Source organism: Gallinula chloropus, assembly GCF_964237585.1.
Source record: "Gallinula chloropus genome assembly, chromosome: 2".
In the NCBI taxonomy this organism is placed as follows: domain Eukaryota; kingdom Metazoa; phylum Chordata; class Aves; order Gruiformes; family Rallidae; genus Gallinula; species Gallinula chloropus.
The window spans coordinates 14,095,028-14,114,182 of record NC_140086.1 but is presented as its reverse complement, the minus strand read 5'-3'; the positions used below and the strand labels follow the sequence as shown (position 1 = coordinate 14,114,182).

General features: G+C 41.2%; 1 long non-coding RNA gene across 1 annotated transcript; it reads right to left on the bottom strand.

Annotated features, from left to right (window-relative positions):
- Positions 1 to 240: 240 nt before the first annotated feature.
- Positions 241 to 8,496, bottom strand: LOC311205566. Its single transcript, XR_014618156.1, has 3 exons — positions 8,479 to 8,496; positions 1,952 to 2,053; positions 241 to 439 (listed from the first exon to the last, which is right to left on the bottom strand). It is a non-coding gene; the product is annotated as an uncharacterized lncRNA (long non-coding RNA).
- Positions 8,497 to 19,155: the final 10,659 nt, after the last annotated feature.

Genomic DNA, 19,155 nt, shown 5'->3' with positions numbered 1-19,155 from the left:
TAATGACATAAAATTTTTCAGCTGGCTACTGTGTACCTTAGCACTGAATGCACACTTTCATGAGTAGAGAGGCTGCCACTTTCAAATCTAAATTTAGAGGGGTGGTGTATTTCTCTTACAAAGTATGAGTTGATTTCTACTCTGGAAACAGACAGCTGGTTCTCAGGAATAAAAGTCTATCAGTTTCCACCATTACTAATTTTCATTGGTGTTGCTGCTGTTTTCATGAGAGGATCTGACCTCTGTTGATCTCTGCGGTGCACTTTGAAGTGCATTGGTGGCCAGTTATTACTGTTTACATGTATTTATATGGTTTGAGGTCTAAAGGGAAAGTAGCTTCTTTTGGTGTTAGGTGCTATACAAATAAAAAATTAGGGTGGTCCATAGAATGAGCCTGTAGTCCAGGAATGGCATCAAAATCTGATGCTCTTCTAAGTTCCTAAAAAGAGAAAACAAACTAATAATATTATTCTAACAGTACCTGCATGCATAGTTATTTTAACTATTTACAGACTAATTTTAGCAACGCTGAAGGAAAAGTTTCAAAGGCAAAAAGGTCAGATAGACACCCTGCCATGGAGAAAAGCCTGTGTAAGTCATGTGCCAAATTTCTTTCTTGTCTTTAAATTATTTTTCTCCACAGCTCTACAGGGGTCACATTGCTTCCTTGGGAGAACAGTCACATCTGAATTAAAATGTTGATATTGTTTAGCACTTGAGCCATCATACACATAATGCATGAACAAGAAGTTAGTAATAGAAGGCAATTAAAACTACAAAAATGTTTGAATTGGCATAAAATAATTAATCCTAGAGTCACATGGATTGGAAACTGGACTTCTTTTCTCTGCCAGTGCTGGCTGCTTTCCCAAATTACATTTTTACCACGATTTGTCCAGACTACTTCCAAAAGCCCCAATTTATCAGAACTTTTGGTTCTTTTCAGAAACCCTAAAATCATCTCGAGTTTACAACAGATCTCAAAATTTCATTACACATCATTCAGCAATGTCTATCTAAATCCCAAGAATTGCCTTCCACCTCTTGAGAAAAATCTTGTGGGCCTGTTTCTTTCTGTCCAAAAAACGCCCCTCACCCCTTTCCCTCAGAGACAATTTGATGAAGGTAGGACAAGCTGGCACAGGGTCAGGCAGAACAGTGCTCCCTCCCTTAATTGCTCAGGCCATTTCCTTGGGTGAGGTAGGACGGGCCTCCTGGTCTTGTCCCAGAGCAGGAGAGTCCTACAGCTCATCTGGGTCTTGCTGGAGAAGTCATTTTCCTGGGAAGCAGGTTTGCGGAAGACACTTTAAAAACCTTCCTAAATACCTGGGCTGCATCTTTGGATGGCTAATTGTGACAGAAAATGCTTAGATCTGTCAGTGTCCCCATGTTCATCCCAACTACCTCAGTGGTAATCAACAGGGAGAGAAGTGCAGCCAGAAGGTTATCCCATCAGGAGTAGATCTACATTATCATCGTGTGGATGGTCATCGGAAAAGCCCGTGACTTTCCATAGAGACACTGGGAAACCAACGAAGCCTTGAAGCCTCATTTTCAGGTGACTGGATACAGTTGAAATGCCTTCATCCCAGTCCCCCACCAGTAAAACTGAGATACCCTTCCTGTATCCAACACAGGAGATGTGAAGAAAACTCACTACATATAATGTGATACTTCAACACAGCAAATAAAAGAGAGCTGCGCTATGTGACTAAGCTGGTGCAGGGTGAGACACGGAGATAACAGTCCAAGCAGCTGATCAGCAGCCTCCACAGCTGCTGCAGAAGCACTTTCTGTAACACTCTTGCTCTTGATGCAGTGCACAGGAGCCTGACAAAACATACGGTTCTTAAACACCTCGTCCCTGTCATAACCATCATCCCTCCAGTGTCCACTTTCACTTCATTATGAGACAGTCAGCATGGCTCTGTTGGCTGTCAAAGGATCTCACCTGGGTGATCAATATGTGGGCATCAGCATCTCCAGCTGGCAGCCTCTCAAACGTGGCTGTCCTCCACAAAATGGGATTCATTAAGTGAGCTGTCCAAGTGGTCTGGAACACATTAAGGTAAAGGGAAACAATGTCGTGCAATGAATTTTCATCCACTGAAATGTGTTACAGTGCTTATCATGTATTTGTGTAAGCTGGCTCTACAGTAATATCAAGCTGATAGCAATTTGCAGCTCCATTAACCACTGTTAGGCAGCAGAAAAGGCAAGACATGCTGAGAAAAGGCAGCCACTCAGGAACAAGGAATTCCTGGTTTAAAAAAGCCATTTACATATATGCATTTCTTCTTTTGAGCAGTTATTTGTGATAAAAATAGCGCTTTCTCATGCAGCTAAAGAGACTGTTCTGGATGTAGGAGCCTTCTTTTTGCTAAACCAATGAATGTGATCTGTAGGAGCATTGCCAATGAAAGGTGACATTCGTCTCTATCCCATTTCAAGGGAGCAACCTACCACCACTTACATTTTTAAAGTCTTATATAGGGGTTCACAGGGTTGTTCCTTTGTGCCTAAAGAGAGGAAAATGTTGTAAACAGTCCCTACTTCAAAGAGTTTAAAACTGAAGCTCATATATAATGAAATTAAAGATCACATATAACAATGAGGTGGAAGTGGAAAAGGAAAGAGTAAAGTTACATGTGTACTACAGGAGAAATGTCTTCACAGTGTGACACAACCACGTTTTTGCTATTACAGACAACAAAAGTTGGAACTACAATAACTGCCCTATGATAAAGCCTTGTTAAAAATCACTTCTTGAAGATCTAATCATAAAATGTAGGCCTACAAGACCAAGCTGAATGAGGGGAAGAACTGGAGAAGCACAGATGTCTGCCTTTTGTGTGAGAATAATGTTGCATAATCTGAATAACAATTAAACAAAGAGAGAACATTAAGAGACTACAGTGTGTTACATAAATATCCACCTTTTTTTTGGTTTTAATTTTGAACCAGACTTCTATAATTTCTTTCAATATCCTATACTGATTGATTTGTGAAAGATCATTTGGGATTGCGATTCTTCACATTTCAGGATTTTGTAGACTCCTCTAAGGAGTTTCCAGGCTGCTGAATCTCAGTCTGTTTATTTATTTCTTCTACCACAGAATATCCATATTTTTGACCATTTCAGATGTCATTGTTGTACCTTTTTTCAGTTCTGTTATTATCTTTTTTTATGTAGTGAAATAAAAGAGTAAAGAATAAGAACCTACACAACATATTCAAGATGATGGCACATAGTGGATTAGTACAGATGCACAATGATGTCTGTTTTGTTCCTTAATCCATGCTAAATTTCTGGTTTGACTACTGCTCTGAGTATGTAAAATTGGCTGTGATAAATTCAGAATCTCATTTTTGCATGAAAACAGCAGATCAAAGTTCATCACTAGATCTGTAAACACAAAACTGATTTTCCCTTATGGGTCACTTTCTATTAAATGGAATTTCATCTTTCATTTCATCATCATTTAGCAATTAGTAATTTAGTACCATGAGATCCTTCTGTAACTCTTTGCAGCTGTCCTCATCAGCAAATTGTCACATCATCTTTCCAGACCTTTACTGAATACACTGGACAGGATCAACCCTAACATATGACGTATCCAGAGCAAATAATACAAGGCCTTTGACTCACTGTAAGCAATGACCGTAAATGTAGACTTCTGGTTGCAGAAATATACCATCAAACTCCCACCCCACTAAAAGGCTTTGAAGTAAGTACATTTCCACTATCAGTGTTAAGGCTGCCTTGGAAATCCCCTGGATATCCCGTAAAACAACAGATTTAACTCTAGACAGAAAAATATCTCTGTCAAACAGATAGAAAACTGTTCATGCTAACCCAAGAGAGAAATGTCTTTATTTGTATGAGTCAGAGGACTGTATAATGTGTTCTGAATAGAATCAAACATCATATTTTTCGTGTTCCTCTGCAGTAGATTCTCCGTAGTTGATTCTATGGTGATTCCAGAAACCCCGGAGTTACCAGGCTTTTTCCTGGTTAAACATTTATGATTTAACAATATTTAGTCAGCTTTACCTATATCCTCAACAACTTTTCCCATACTGTATCCTTCATGGTCAAATTGGATTTGAAAACGATTCTTGCTATGAGGGGCAAAACATGCATTAAGCATTATTAGCTCTAATACTCCTAATAAAATTTAATATGGAAAGAGGAAAGATTTCCAATCTCACTGTTAAATGCAACTGAGCAAGAGTTGGCACATGGATCTTGCCTTTTAACAGGTTACAGTTTTCAATGATTTCAGAAGTTATTTGAGTACAAAAAGCAGAAGAATTTAAATTCCTGCTTAATTTGATGTTATGTGATGTTATTTTTTACTGTATCTCAGCCTTTATTAAAACATATTTGTCTTATATTTCTCTTACAGAAATTACTTTAATTCACAAGTCATTGTGAACTACAGAAAAGTAAGCATCTCCATTCTCTTGGTAAGGATAATACTGGAATAAGATGCCTGAGGAGACTGTAGACTCTCTTCAACAGTCTTTCATTGCAGGAGTGGAAAACATCTGTTAGGAATGATATAGGTTTAGCTAAACCTGACATTAAGGAAAAGAGGGAGACTAGGAAAGCTTTCATAACACCTTGCAATCCATTTCTTTACACAGGTTGTTTTTTTGGTGGTTTGGGTTTTTTAAAAAAAAATAAATATATTACCATCTAACAGCTAACTCTTTTTTTTCAAATTGTTTCTTTCCTTTTTGCATGGATGAGGATCTTCATCTGAGTTGGGGCAATCTCAAACATGGATACATGCTGGGCAATGAGTGGATGGAGAGCAACCCTGAGGAGAATGACTTGGGAGTGCTGATTGATGTGAAGATCAACATCACCCAGCAATGTGCACTTGCAGCCCAGAAGGCCAACTGTATCCTGGGCTACATCAAAACCAGCACAACCACCAGGTTGAGGGAGGTGATTCTGCCCCTCTACTCTGCTCTGGTGAGACCCCATCTGCAGTACTGCATCCAGGTCTGGGGTCCTCTACAAGAAAGACATGGAGCTGTTGGACAAAGTCCAGAGGAGGCCACAAAGATGATCAGTAAGAGGATGAGGGATAATGGGTCTAACCTAACAAAGGGTGGATTTAGATTAGACATAAGAAAGAAATCCTTCATTGTGAGGGTGGTGAGACACTGAACAGGTTACCCAGAGAAGTTGTGGCTGCCCCCTCCCAGGCAGTGTTCAAAGACAGGTTGGATAAGGCTTTGGGCAACCTGGTCCAGAGGAGAATGCCCCTGCCCATGGTAGGGGGGTTGGAAATAGATGGGCTTTGAGGTCCCTTCCAACCCAAACCATTCTGACTCTATGATCCTATGATTCTCTGTTTCTTGACAATTTTGTGGTGCTGACAACAGACAGAATTCATCAAAATTAAGAATTTTGTTGCACTTCAGAAAGATACAGTACTTATTTGCTTCTAATGCTTGCCTAGACTCCAAAGCCCATTAGTGCTAAATCAGTCACACTCATTTTATATCTAACAGCAGTATTTCTTGCCAAATAATGTCCTTTGAGGCTTTATTTTTTTTCCTTCTATTTGAAGCAGGGCATCCAAAATGATCAATAGAAGTTAGAGGCTCTCAGTACCCCTGACAAAGGGATATTCCTGTCTGCAGAGGGAAGATAACCTTCCACTGATGTCCTGAGTATTTTCCTACTCCATAAGAGAGTTTTCCCAAGCACTGCAGTAGTGCTAATTCCACGCACACCTTCTAGCCCTTGTCCCTGTCTCTGACTGAAGAGCTGCAGGCAAAGCAGCCAGCACCAGACCTCTTTCCATGGTGAGTTAATTGAGAAGGAAAGGGCTCATTAGAGTTCACTTTCTGAACTCACATTCACGAGGAGAGAGTTTCTAAGTTACTCCTTGCAAGCAGCCAGGCTCTGACAGCAATTACATTATGAGTTTTGACTGAGTAAACAGTAAGAAAGATTTCTGGTGTGCCACAAATTTGGAACACCGAGATAAAACACACCAGCTGAGAGGACTGAAGGGGAAACAGATGTAACAGATGTAACTAAGAAGTAGTCCGCAGTAGTTTCCCTGATACGTGGCAAATGTTTATATACACATGCACACACATACATCTATATACACACATGTAATTTATAAATGTATTTAGACATATATGCATATACACATAAACACAAATATGTATGTGCATATATTCACTCATATTTACATATACACATGTCTACTATATGTGTGTGTGTAAAAAAATGTGTGTGTGTGTAAAAAATGTATATACACATGATTCTTTTAGCAATATCTCCCCCATCCCATTAATGCTTCTTCCAGAAAGTAGTTACTTTGCATTACATGATACTGATGCTTTTTGATTGGTATAAGCAGACAGACAAAGCAGAGTGTGTTGTCCTTTACCTCAGGCATCTGCATAAGTGTAGACCTAGTTCCAGGCATTATTCATCATAGTTGTGATCTGCAGAGTCAAAAAGTACTGACGATGGCACCAACATGGAGACATACGTAGTGTGTACCCTTTCCATGCATTGTCAAAGCAGAGGATATAGAGCTGGAAGTTGTGTAGGGGCCTATCAGAGCAGGCAGGACATAGCTACAGCCTTCAGCCCTCTGGAGGTTATTGACTAAGGTTGAGCCCATAGAAAACCCTGGACTTTTTTCCATGAATCACAGCAACCACTGATTACTTTAGTTAGACCATGCTGCAGCCGAGTCTCAGCTGCAGATTTGAAACTGTTGTGGAAAAAAAAGTTAATTTCCTTGAACTTTGTCTCTGCTTGAACACATCACCCAGCCTGGGCTTTCAGAGTGATTTCATGGAACTTGTGACATTCTGCCATTGACCAGAACTGCTGTGACGGATACTGATTTCTCTGTATATTTTTGTGTAGCATAATCCCAAGATAAGAACTCCAAAACAGAGTTGTACATACGCCATAAAGCATATCTTGTCTGGAAGTAAGTTTTCTGTTGTTAGAAGTGGATGCTGTCAGTTTTAAAGCACAGATTACTTTGTGGTCTGAACACTTACAAGTGAATTAGGTGTCAGGGAAAAGAATTTTCACTGACAGAGTTGTCAGAGCCTGGAACAGGTTGCCCAGGGAGGGGGTTGAGTCACCATCCCTGGATGTGCTTGAAAAAGGGTAGATGAGGTACTTAGGGATATGGTTTAGCATAGGACAGGAATGGTTGGACTTGATGATCTTAAAGGTCTTTTCCAACCTTGTGATTCTGTGAATACATTTAGTAGGTACTAGTACTATTTTCCCAAGTTTTAAAACTTCTATCACATGCTAATTAATTATAATAATATAAAACATAAAAAATACAAAAATTACAACTCAATTCCTATATATTGCACTCAAGGCTTCCTGGAGTATATTCATAACATGCTATCCAGAAGTATGCTACAATGATGTCATAGATAGGTTGTGATTTTAATAAGGCAGATAAATTACCAAGGAGGGCTAAATATGACGGTTTGTAAAAAAACACATAGAAGACAGGAAATTCAAAAGCCAAGAACAGCAAACTTTCCTGAAGGTAGGTGCACTTTAAGATATAGTATCAAGGTAAAAGTATTCCATACAGTAATCCTAGCTTTGACCCATACCAGTTGCAGGACTGTCAGTTCCATACCAAGGATGAAAGGCAGCCTTTTGCCTTTCAAGAGACTGAAAACAGTCTGGTTGTACCAGACTGACTAATTTTCTTCTGTTTCCATGGTTACAAGGAGATAACATACACACAATCAGATATTTTTGGCAGAAGGGAATATCTCCATAGCAATCCATCTCCTTACCCCTCCACAGACCAGAAGAATTAGGAAGGAAAATCCAGGCTCTGAAAGGGGCCCACCTCCCCTCATGCAGCAGAGCACTGAGGGGAGAGGAAACGCTTTCAGTGCATGCTTATCTCAAGCGTGGTTGTGTTTCATGAAAATAGTGTGTGTCTGTGTTCAGAAGCTTGTAACCAAGGATGAGGAGATAGCAGCCTGCTGCACTGGCCAGAGCACTTGAAGACGTAAAAGGACTGAGGGTTGTACACAGTGGGGGAAAATTTGCCCAAGCTAGGAGACACCATTCATATGGGAAGTAGAAGAGTAACAGGGCCAGCACTCATGTAAACAAGAGCTGCTTTTGCTTACTGTTTGCATGGGAACCCAAATGAGGTTGCTATGCAACCCTACCTACTGCCAAAAGGGCAGCACTTCACATCCTTACCTCACCAAGGTCATTCAGGCTGATGATTTAGCCCACACCCTTATCTCCCCTTATTTCCCCTATTTATCATTATTGATATTCCCTCTGTGTTTTTCCAGGGAGCTTGGCTGTATTCAAAAGAGACATACAGACATAAAAAAGAAACATCAGGCATACAAGGACAGCCCCTTCCAGATGTCTTCAGTCTGGGTCTTCTCTCTGCCTACACTGAAGGAGTAGCCCTTGCTCACCTTCCCATCCTCTTACTTGACCACCCACTGCATTTCCTAGTAGCGAAGGAGCGATTCTGAAAACAAAACAAAAAAAAGCAAACACCTGAAAGCCTTTGTATTGTTAAAAAAATATAAAAGAAAGAAAAAGAAAGCTGTAAACTTTCAATTCACTCCTTGGAATAACCCCAGATTTAGAGAGGATAGTCTGGAATAGGTTGTGAGAAAAGACAAGAGGGGAGAAAGTTAAGGTTATTTGAAATATTTTGCAAAATCAGATGTTAGATCACTTTTTCCCAGGAATTTTCCTTGCTGAAAGCAAGGAGACTTCACAAGGAGTTTTGTGCACCATTCACCTCACAGCTGGGAGTGGAGCTTCTGTCTTGCTGCTTGGATGCACCAGACCACCAGGTAGGGCAGCTGGCCAGACACTGACCTCACTTTTTGGCTTCCTCAGGCTCAAGAAGCATCCAGTTCTTCATTCTGGGGTCCTAAAAGCATTTTGGGGTATGACTTTCCTGAACACTGGACTTCAAAAGAGAGATAAAACCATGGTTCCTGTACCCCAATTTAGGAAGTGGTGTCTACTTTGAACTCCCCCGGCCCCCAAAACTCTCCATTTCCAAATGCTTTAATGAACTGTGCTGATTGTTTGGGGGTTTCTGTCCAGATGTTGCTTCAGACATAGTATTAATCAGATTAGATGAACTCCCAAGCTTTCCAGACTACCCAGAGCTGTGTGTCTGATACATGAAACACTTGTCAAAAGTAAAACCAAAAAGGTGTTTAAGATCACATCAGCCCAACAGAACTTTAATTAATGCACAGCAACCTAAATTATATCCTTTTCTTGTTAGTTTTTTATTTGGCAGTCTTAATAATGCAGGTTTGTTGTTCTTAAGATGCTGAGAAGAGTTTTCATAGTATTTACTACAGAAAGACTAAGGAAATCCCCTGAAAAAATAATGTGTAGAATCATACCAACACTTACATGAAATACTAGCTGTGTTGGCACAACTGGATCCATGGGACAGCTCTTCCTCCCTTTTCTTCCTACAAGACATTCTCACAAAGGTGATGCCTCCAATTTTTGCTTTCTGAAATACAGCACTAAACATTTTACAAGACTTTGTGTCTTGCTACCCAAATCTGATTGTCAAGAAGAAAAAAATAAAAAGAGTGTATTCTGTAGAAGCAGAATGTCTGGCAGGAGTTTCTTGAACTTCACATTGGTATGAATTGCTTCCTGTCACCCACAATAATCTTTTACTGTATTTCTTCATCCTGGCCTTCATTAGAAATAATACTGCCAAAAGATACAGCCCAAGTTACGTCACAGCCTCAAGTCATGAAAGAAGGGAAGATGTTAGAAGTGCAGAATGAAACCAAGAAATGTTTAAAGGGGGCTTTATCTATTTATTTATTTATTTCTCTTTCTTGTTCTGCCTCTGTATCCCTTTGTGTGTGTATGTATGCATGCTTGTAGGCATATGCATAGTTATGTCTACCTATACCTATGCATGCATATGCACAAATATATAGTTTTGCTCTCTGTGTATGTCTGTACTTTGTGTTGAGCAAATAATGAAGCAATCAATGAAGAAAAGAATAGCAGGAATATCTGATCATCTATTCCATGCTCTGGGTACCTAAATCACAAGCACTGTATTTTTAAACAAACTAAAATAGAAGCAGCAAAAATCTGTGAACTGAACAAATAAGAAAAGTTCTAACTCTCAGTCATTCACAACCATCCTCAACAGCTTTGAAGCAGATACTAGGAGCACATGAGCAGTTGTACTGGTTCAGATGAAACTTTACCTCCAGTGCTGGCTGCAAGTAGATGCACAGAGAGGGGAGCAAGCAGGGAGGTATGCACAACACTTCCCTGGGCTAACAGGGAAAGTAAACTATGGGAAAGTAAACTGAAAACTCATTTAGGAAGTCAAAACTAGAAGAATCAATAACAGCAGTGAATAAGTCTCCCAGCTAAGCCAACCACTTTCTCTTGGAAGGAAAAGGTAACATTATCTCAATACCTTCTGAAAACCTTTGGGATGAAGGTTCAGAGTAAGACTTCAGCTATAAACTGAAACGTAAGAAACAAAATATTTCAGGACCACTGTTTCTAAAGCCAGCAGTGTCCCTTACCATGAAGACTAAAGGCAAACACTGGAGTGGACTTTCCAAAAGTAAATATCTCTGGCGTGCCCCTAAATCTCTGTAAAGTCACTTGGGAGAGTGCAAGAAGAGATGTCTCTGCTGATCATTTTCACACATACCAGTCAGTGAACAAAAGCTATGGCACAAATAATTTGTGTCCTATATTGCAAACAACAAAATCTCATAAGTTTATTTTGGTTAACGTTGAAGGAAATTTTTAAGTAAGACAAGGAGAGTGGTGTTTGTCCCAGAATTGTGAGTTAGATCTTTTAAGCATGTTTTCAAAGTCAGGAGGGAAAAGCTGGCTGGCAGCCTCCCTTATTCTAAAGTTTAGGAGCATGACCCAGCCCTTCTCCTAAATATTTGTCAATACAAGGCTAAATTCATCTTTGCCATGGTGAAAGAACTGCCAAATTCATACAACACAGAGCAGACAGACAGCAACAAGCGGCTTGAGCAGAATAGGCTGTCACTGAGAATAACACCTGATTGGATCTGCATCAAAGTTTCACTCCTGTAATTAAATCCTCGCACGGTACAGCAGAAGAAATGTCCTTTGCAAGGTGTCTACAGAGCTCCCAATCTGGGCTGACTTCGCAAGCCTTTTGGTTTCTGCTGGGGTGGAGGTCAGGATCACATCTTCACCCGACCACCCCAGGCTTTCTCAGTTGCACAGCAGTCTGCTATCATCAGCGCTGTAATGTTCCTGCACCCTTTTCCCTCACTTCTCCACCCCATCACATGGCAGAGAGGATTGAGCTTCCAGCAAAACAGTACAGGACCTGAAGGCTGATCCTGAGTGCTGCTCATCCAGCCAGCACCAAGATTATCACTCCAGTGAGTCTCACGTCACTGCCAACATCCAAGGCAGCGTACAAGGGAGCAGAGCGGCATTGACAGGAGGACCAAGGTAAGAACAGAGGGTGCTTTTAAAAAGCACTGAGAACAAAGCTTGCAAAGAGTGTGAGGGAGAAGAGAGGAAAATACAAAACACTGTGTCTTATCTGGTTTTTACCCAGAGCTTGAGTAATCTTTTTCCCCCGGCCCTAAATTCTGGCTCGTTATTTATGTAGGCAGCACTTTAACGTTTCTCACTTCCACGTTTGTTATACATGCATTAACACACTGACTACAATAACTGCAAGAATTTCCATTTGAGCTGGCTTAAACCCTATTTTCTTTCTTCCCCAGTACTGACAATCCTTTTTAGCCTAAGTAATCACCAGTGCATATGATGACATCAGAGCTATATCATTATATTCTAACTGCAAAGTTAAAATGCGCCCTTCAAATCTGGCAAAGAATTACGAAATTTGTTTTTCAAACCATGACCCATTTGTATTTTCTATGCCAGTCCTCACACATTACTTTCAAGGTTTAATAGAAAGTGAGACTGATTTCTTGAATTATTGCCCAAGTCAGCATGGATTTCAGCGGCATTCTTCCGGAACTGGCACTTTATTAAAGTAGCCTCTGGAGAGGCGTCTAACTGTACACTCTCAGCTGATAGAGTGGATTGAGGTACTGCTGTGGGAAGGAGGATTCCTTTTCTGTCTCCTGAAGACAGCAATAATAAATTCAGCCTTTTACGAGCTGAACTTTCACTGCAATGGGCCCAGATATAAAAAATGTGTGTTCACTGGTGAAACACAAAATAAATTTTAATTGCATCTTACAGGTTTCCTTTTCCTTCTTTTTTTTTCCCCTACAGTACTTTTCTATTCTAGAGCTACAGCAAATATTATAGTTTTTCTAAAACAGCCCTCTTTTTTCTGGAAAGGGGCATTGTGGTTTGATGCCACTGGTTACCCCTTGTACAACTCAATGGACCCTTGAGTTTATTTGAGGCATCTGGTAATTTCTGCAGTACAAACAGAAGGCACTCATGAGTGAAAGAGGGAACCTGTCTGAAATAGGGTCCCCACCCCTGGCTGAAGTAGTAGCATCCTGTAGGATCATATATGTAGGAGAACATCTGCACACTGTGAGTAAATAGAAACAGTCCAACATAATGTTTATGAACACAACAGTTCATAAAATCCACACCAAATTTACCTAGAGCTGCCCCAGGACTTAAAAATTCACTGCCAGTATTCAGCCCAGTTGATCCACTTCAGGATCAACTGTTCACCCTTCAGGAGGTGCTGTGGATCTCTTCTGCCATATTTTCCAAGATGGGTGAAGTTTAGTACAGCATTGCTGTGATGTGAGTCTGAGTAGGGTTGAAACAACACCTGATAACACGGATGGAAGCAGGTAACAGCAGCTATGCCTACACTTCTACATACAACCCATCCCTGAGAGCAATGTTTGCATTTCAAGCCAACAATGGCTATGCCCTCCTTGCATTGTGCATCTCCTTTGGACACCAAGTCACGATGGAGTGGGACAAGAAAGAATGATCTCAAAGTGTCTAAAATAAGGTGGGACAATAAGGTGTGGGTGCTCTTGTGGGAGCTCAGAGTATACCAGTGTACAAATCCTGCTGGAGGGTGCTGGAGGTTTGTGCAGTGCAAAGGGAGCCCAAGTGTGACATCCAGAGTTTATTGAAACTGGGCACTGAGAGAAGCTCTCTCCAGAAGCAAATCGACATTTTGTTTTGGAGAAGACTAGCTGGCCAGAAAAGGAAGCTGGCAAATGAACTAACATTTAGGAAGGGGACCAGGTGTAAACTAGACAGAAAAGTTATCTGATAGCGTAAACATGCCCTCTACATCTGCTTCCCAGCAGTGGTGAAGCAAAACAGATTCAGAGGCTGGATCAACAGATTAGAAACTCTTAGATCTGAGTCCAGCCTGATATCTAAACTTAACAGTTTCCAAGCAGTTTAAGTGTGTCATTTTTCACAAAACCCCCAAAACAACCTGCAAACTGGTACTTTTAAAAGATGGGGTTTACTGACTTATTGCTCCTCTGGCTGTGTGGGACCAGCTGTCTGCTCACAGGAGTATCTTGCTGGTATGACCTTACTCAGGCCGTATGCCCAGAACCAGTTAAACCAATGCAAACACTGTCATTAGGCAACTGTGGAAGAAAAACAAACATTTTAAAAAATGTTTACTTATATCTTTAAAACCCTGATACTAAACAACTGTTCAACATGCAAGGCATGTACTGATACATGTTTACACATTTATGAATAAAGAGATACCTTAGCTGTGCTTCATGAAATCAAGGAACAGCAAACTAATGAAATTCAGGGAAACGCTCCACAAAATCTTAATTTCCTGGATGTACTATATCTGAAAAATTAAATTATCCATGCTTCAGGTAAGAAGATCCCACTGCCACACCCATCAATAAAATTTAAACAGGACTAAATAATTAATGGGTATAATTAGTTGTTTTATCTCCCTAGTCTTACAAAATTAAACATTTCATGGGAAGGGTAGTGCTGGCACAAAGGGGATGGAATTTATAGCTTCCAGATCACATGATCTTTCAGAGATCTCCATTCATCGGTTCTCATTCAGGGACAACTCCTGTCCATCCTGACTAGGTCTCAGGGTTGAACTACAATTGTGGTATAGCAGAAATATTTTGGAAAGAGGGTGGCTGTTCCTACAACTGGTGAGGTGCCCTTCACACATATACAAAGTCCGGTCACTGATTTGAACATACCTAGAGAGCCTGGAGATCTTCTTCCGTCCTTGACAGTGTCTTTCTTAAGATCCCAAAATGAGGGCCAAGGGATGTCCCAGAGGTATATAGCTAGAACATTCAGCTTTAAGAGTCCTCTTGGAAAAGTGCTTCTGGCAACTCACGCAGACCCATTGCTCTAAAACTGCTAAGTTCTGCAGCAGCATTGCAGCAGCTGCAGGCTCTAAAGGGTTACAGCTCGCTTCCTCTTCCAGTTCTCAGGCAGATCCCACATGTCACCAGAAAACAGCAGAAACACCTATTTCCTAACTTTAACATAACAAACATGGATTTTGGCACACAAATAAAACTTTGGTAACATGTGCTGTCTGGCACGTCTCCAGGACTTCACAGAACTTTCTAAGTCCAGTTGATTCCCACTACAGTTCTAAACATAATGGCAAGTAAATGCTTTCACAGTATTAATGATGGGGAATGTGATGATTAGGAAAAGCAAGTTTTCCTAATCATCATCCTAAGAACTAAAGAGTTCCCAGTTTACACACCTGTAGGTTCTCCACCCCAAAAGAAAACCTAACAAACTCTAAACTCATCTGAGTACCCATTTGATCAATGGGATCTTGAGTTGCTAGTAACAGGAGGGTGTTTGCATCTGGTTTAACCTCCTGGGTTAACCTGTAGCAAAGTCAGGACAGAACTGGTAATGGGAACAGATGGGTTTTAGCCTCTGCCTCTGAACCTCAGCACCAGAAAAGATCCCGGCATGCAAAAAACCCAGGTCAGATTGAAAGAAGCAAAAAGCTATGCAACAGAACTGATACTTACAGTGTAAACCTTTCTCCCTGTTCTTTTTTAGCTCTGTGCATGGACATATGGGTATCGCCAGGATGTTAGAGTTTTACATGCCTGGTGTTTCCTTCCTGGGACACTACATTTTGTAAGTCCTTTGTCAAAATGCAGTGGAACACAGACAGGGAAAAACCCCTTCTGTCCTCTCGAGAGGACACATGATAGAAGTTGAAGTGCTCGGCAGTGTTTCCAAAGTGAGCGGGAGCATTAATGAATGGAAACACGTAGCTGGTATCTCTAAGCAGGCATAAACAAAGCCAGGGACAGAGTGCTGGGCGATAGGAAACCGGGTGATCACTGGCAACCTGTCAGGCTGCCTCCTCCGCTGTGTCACCAGGGGACAGCCCAGGACGGAACAGCATGGCGACACAAGATAACACTATCCTGTAACAGAGAAACTTGCACCAAGGCTGAGAATATGGAACAAAGATCACGGAAACCTTTATTTGTGCCAGAGGGTTCCTGCCTGTCACTCACTATGTTCCATACTTTCCCAATGCAAAATTTCCCATTACTTTTTTTTCATACACTCAGCCCTCTACCCATATATGAATTACCAAAAGTCTGTCTGATCTCAGGAATTATGAAGTAATATTCTTACTCTGGTAGCAATAACCTGCTGCCCAGACCATCTGAACACAGCAAAACAAGTACACTTTGGCTGTGTTTAATCCTGGGTGAATACAAAGCACAAACACAGTCATGTAAAGAAAGGCAGGAGTGTGCAGACACAGCTGTTACCTGTGGGCTGGGTACAGGCTGGGGACCATGGCAAAACTGAGCAAAAGTACATCAAAATGAGTTACCGATGGATTAGTGCTGTTAGCAGTACAAAAAGAACAAATTTGGCAAGTGGAATTCTGCTGAGAACAAGCCTGTGGAATACTTAGAGTCCCAGAAGACATACTTTGAAAAATTATTGATTAGTATTGCATTAATAACTAGGGGTCAAGGAACTAATGTTCTAAGTGCAGCTCACACGGACCAAGACACGCCCTGCCCAGAAAGCTATTGAATCTAATCCCCTTGCAGATGGGATAATTCCATCCTTAGTCAGCATTGTGCAATACATTTATTCCCATCCTTTGCAATGTGAGATGAGGATTGTGAAGGATGCCATGGAACCATGCACAGCTTGGGGACTCTGTTCTTTATGCTGCAGTCCTGTAGTTAATCTTTATGAGATGGCTACAACCCTATGCTTGGACTGCTGGGCATAGTAAGAGACAACTTTCTTATTTGTCAGCACACTGAATTATTCCAAATACATGATGCAAATGAAAATCAACTAACAAATCCCTCAAAGCTTAGCTGCCCAGCAGAGGAAACTCGGTACAGCTCAGACGCATGTAAGAATGAACAACTCCAAGGACAGAGAGAAGAAGAAATGAGAAATGGTACAGATCCAAGAGCTGGCAAACACTTGGTCATCTGTGGTAGCCTATTTGGAGAGACCTGGGTGACTACCTGGGGAACCAACTGTGCTTCGTTGTTCTTTTGGTCCACATTTTCTCTCTAATGCTTTTTCTCTGAGTTAATGGTTCTCAGTCTTCACATGAACTAGTTAACCTCCAGTTAATCCCGGAGAAGAGAACTTTGAATGTCAAGATGAATCTAAAACTCCTGCAGCAATTGAAATTGGCCTGAGGAACAGGACCAGAGGAAGAAAACTGTAGGAACCTGCAGGGAGGACCTGGCAGCCAAGACGCCAAGACTCCTTTGATGCTCCTGAGGAGTCTGGAAAGCAGCTAGAGTTACGGCTAAGCTGGGAGCTGTGTCAAGGACCCTCTGTAAAAGAGATGATCAAGAGTTTCCGTGCTGCAGAGATCCATTTGCAGGAAGGCTTAAAAGGAAGAACAAAATCTGTGAGCACAGCATAGCCCTCCCAAATCCAATTGCAATCCTCTAAACCCTTTTCTGCTTAAAGCTATATGACACCGTAATGTCAGCTAAACCTTTCTTCATAGTTTCTGATCCTGACAGATTTATAAATAAGTTGAATAAATTCATTTTGGCTTGAAATTAATGGGTGTGTTCTCAGCATGCAGCCAACTTTATTTCACAGAATGGATACCCCAAAAAAAAAAAAAAAGAAACCACCGGAAAAAAGAGTGAGGGAGCCACATTTTATCCAGGAAATAAATAACTTCACACTACAGTGCCCTTTTCAGAAGTGTAAGTTTTTGCCATTTCACTAACTGAAAACAGTTTTCTTGTAGTCCAAAGAATATGTATTTTTTTTTTGTAACTGCCCATGTCTATAAACATTCATAGAATAAGCAAAAAGGGGGATAAAAGAGATGATCATGTTATCATGCTTATGAAAGAGGTCTGCCACTGGCATCATAGAAACTAAAATACTGTTCGCATAAAATTGGACTCTGTGTCTGTTCTAATCCTCAGAGTCCCGTTGATACCACTGCTCTTAGACAGCGTCCTTTTACAGGTCCCATAGACTGCTGTGCCATGTGCAGAGAAAAATCTTGGATCCATTGAAATGAATATGAAAGGTCTCACTGCTTTCACTGGAAAAGAGATTTTAGCCTATTACCATCTTAGGTTTATATTTGACCTCATGCATTAGAGGAGTAATGAAGTAAACAGCAAAGGTTACACTGGTGTGACAAGTCAGTGGAACAGAGCAGGTCCTTATAGGGAAGGTAAACTGTGTGGTTTCAACGTTAGAACACCAGTCTCTGTGTATAGACTGTACACACAGGGAAGAGTATTTATACTTCGGAATGATAAATCGTTCTTTCTTAAAGACCAGACTGGAAAATGAGGAATCATGTCTACTTTTTATAAAGTTCATGCAAGAAAAGGAAGCAAGAGTTGGAAAAAATTCAGAAGCTGCATGTGAATCTCTGTCCCACACGTGTCCAGGTTCAGATGGTTTGGACTGGAACAAACAAAGTAATGCCCACACTTTAAGAGAGATAAGGATCTCTCCTGTACAATAATATCAGAACAGCTGAAGGGAACCTGTTCAATATGCACCTTGAAGGGGAATTTTCTCAGTGGTCAGGTGAACAGTGCTCCATAATTATGGAGCACATGGCATTTCATTCTCAGTGTTCAGCTTCGTGGCAACGCTTCCCATACTAAAGAATCACAGAAAGTTTGGCACTGGAAGGGACCTCTGGACATCACAAGTCCAACTCTCTGCTAAAAGCAGGGTCAGCTAGAGCATGTTCCCCAGGCCTGTGTCTAGTCACGTTCCAATATCTCCACGATAGATAGATCTTCACCATCTCCCTGGGCCAGCCGTAGCAGTTGGCCACCTCTGCCATGAAGACAAATTGCTGGTTCAACCTGTTGTCAATCAGGATGCCCAGGACCTTTTCTGTAAAGCTGCTTTCGAGCTTGTCTGCCCAAGCCTGTCTTGGAGCATAGGGTATTTTTCCCCTCGGGGGTAGTGCTTGCCTCTTTCCTTTGCTGAACTTCATGTTGTTCCAGTCAGCCCTTTTCTCCAGCCTGCTGAGGTCCCTCTGAATGGCAGCACAGCTTTCTGGTGTATCAGACTCTCCTTGCAGTTCTGTATCATCTGCAAACTTGCTAAGGATGTGCACTGTCCTATCATATAGGTCATTAATGAAAGAAAGAGATAAAGAATATTGGCAATACCAACATCTGAGGTATACCATTAGTGACTGGCCTCCAGTTGGACTTTGCATTGCTGATGACAACCCTTTGATCCTGGAAACTCAGATAGTGTTTGATCACCATACTGTGCAGCTTTCTATTCTGTGCTTCACTGATTTGTCTATGAGGATGTTATGGGAGACACCACTAAAAAAAAACATAGAACCACAGAATCACCTGGGTTGGAAGAGACTCTTTAGATCATCGAGTCCAACCACAGCCTAACCCCTACTAGTCCACCTCAAGATCATGTCCTTAAGGACTTCATCTACAAACATCGCTTAAGTCTCGCTTAAGACAATTTAAACAACATCCCTTGCTCATCCACTCAAGACAGTCACCTCATTGCAGAAGACTTGCTTGGTCAGATTGATCCAGTGTGATTTCTCCCTTGGAAACCCTTACAGGCTGCTCGCAGTCATCTTGTTCTTCACAGGTTTAGAA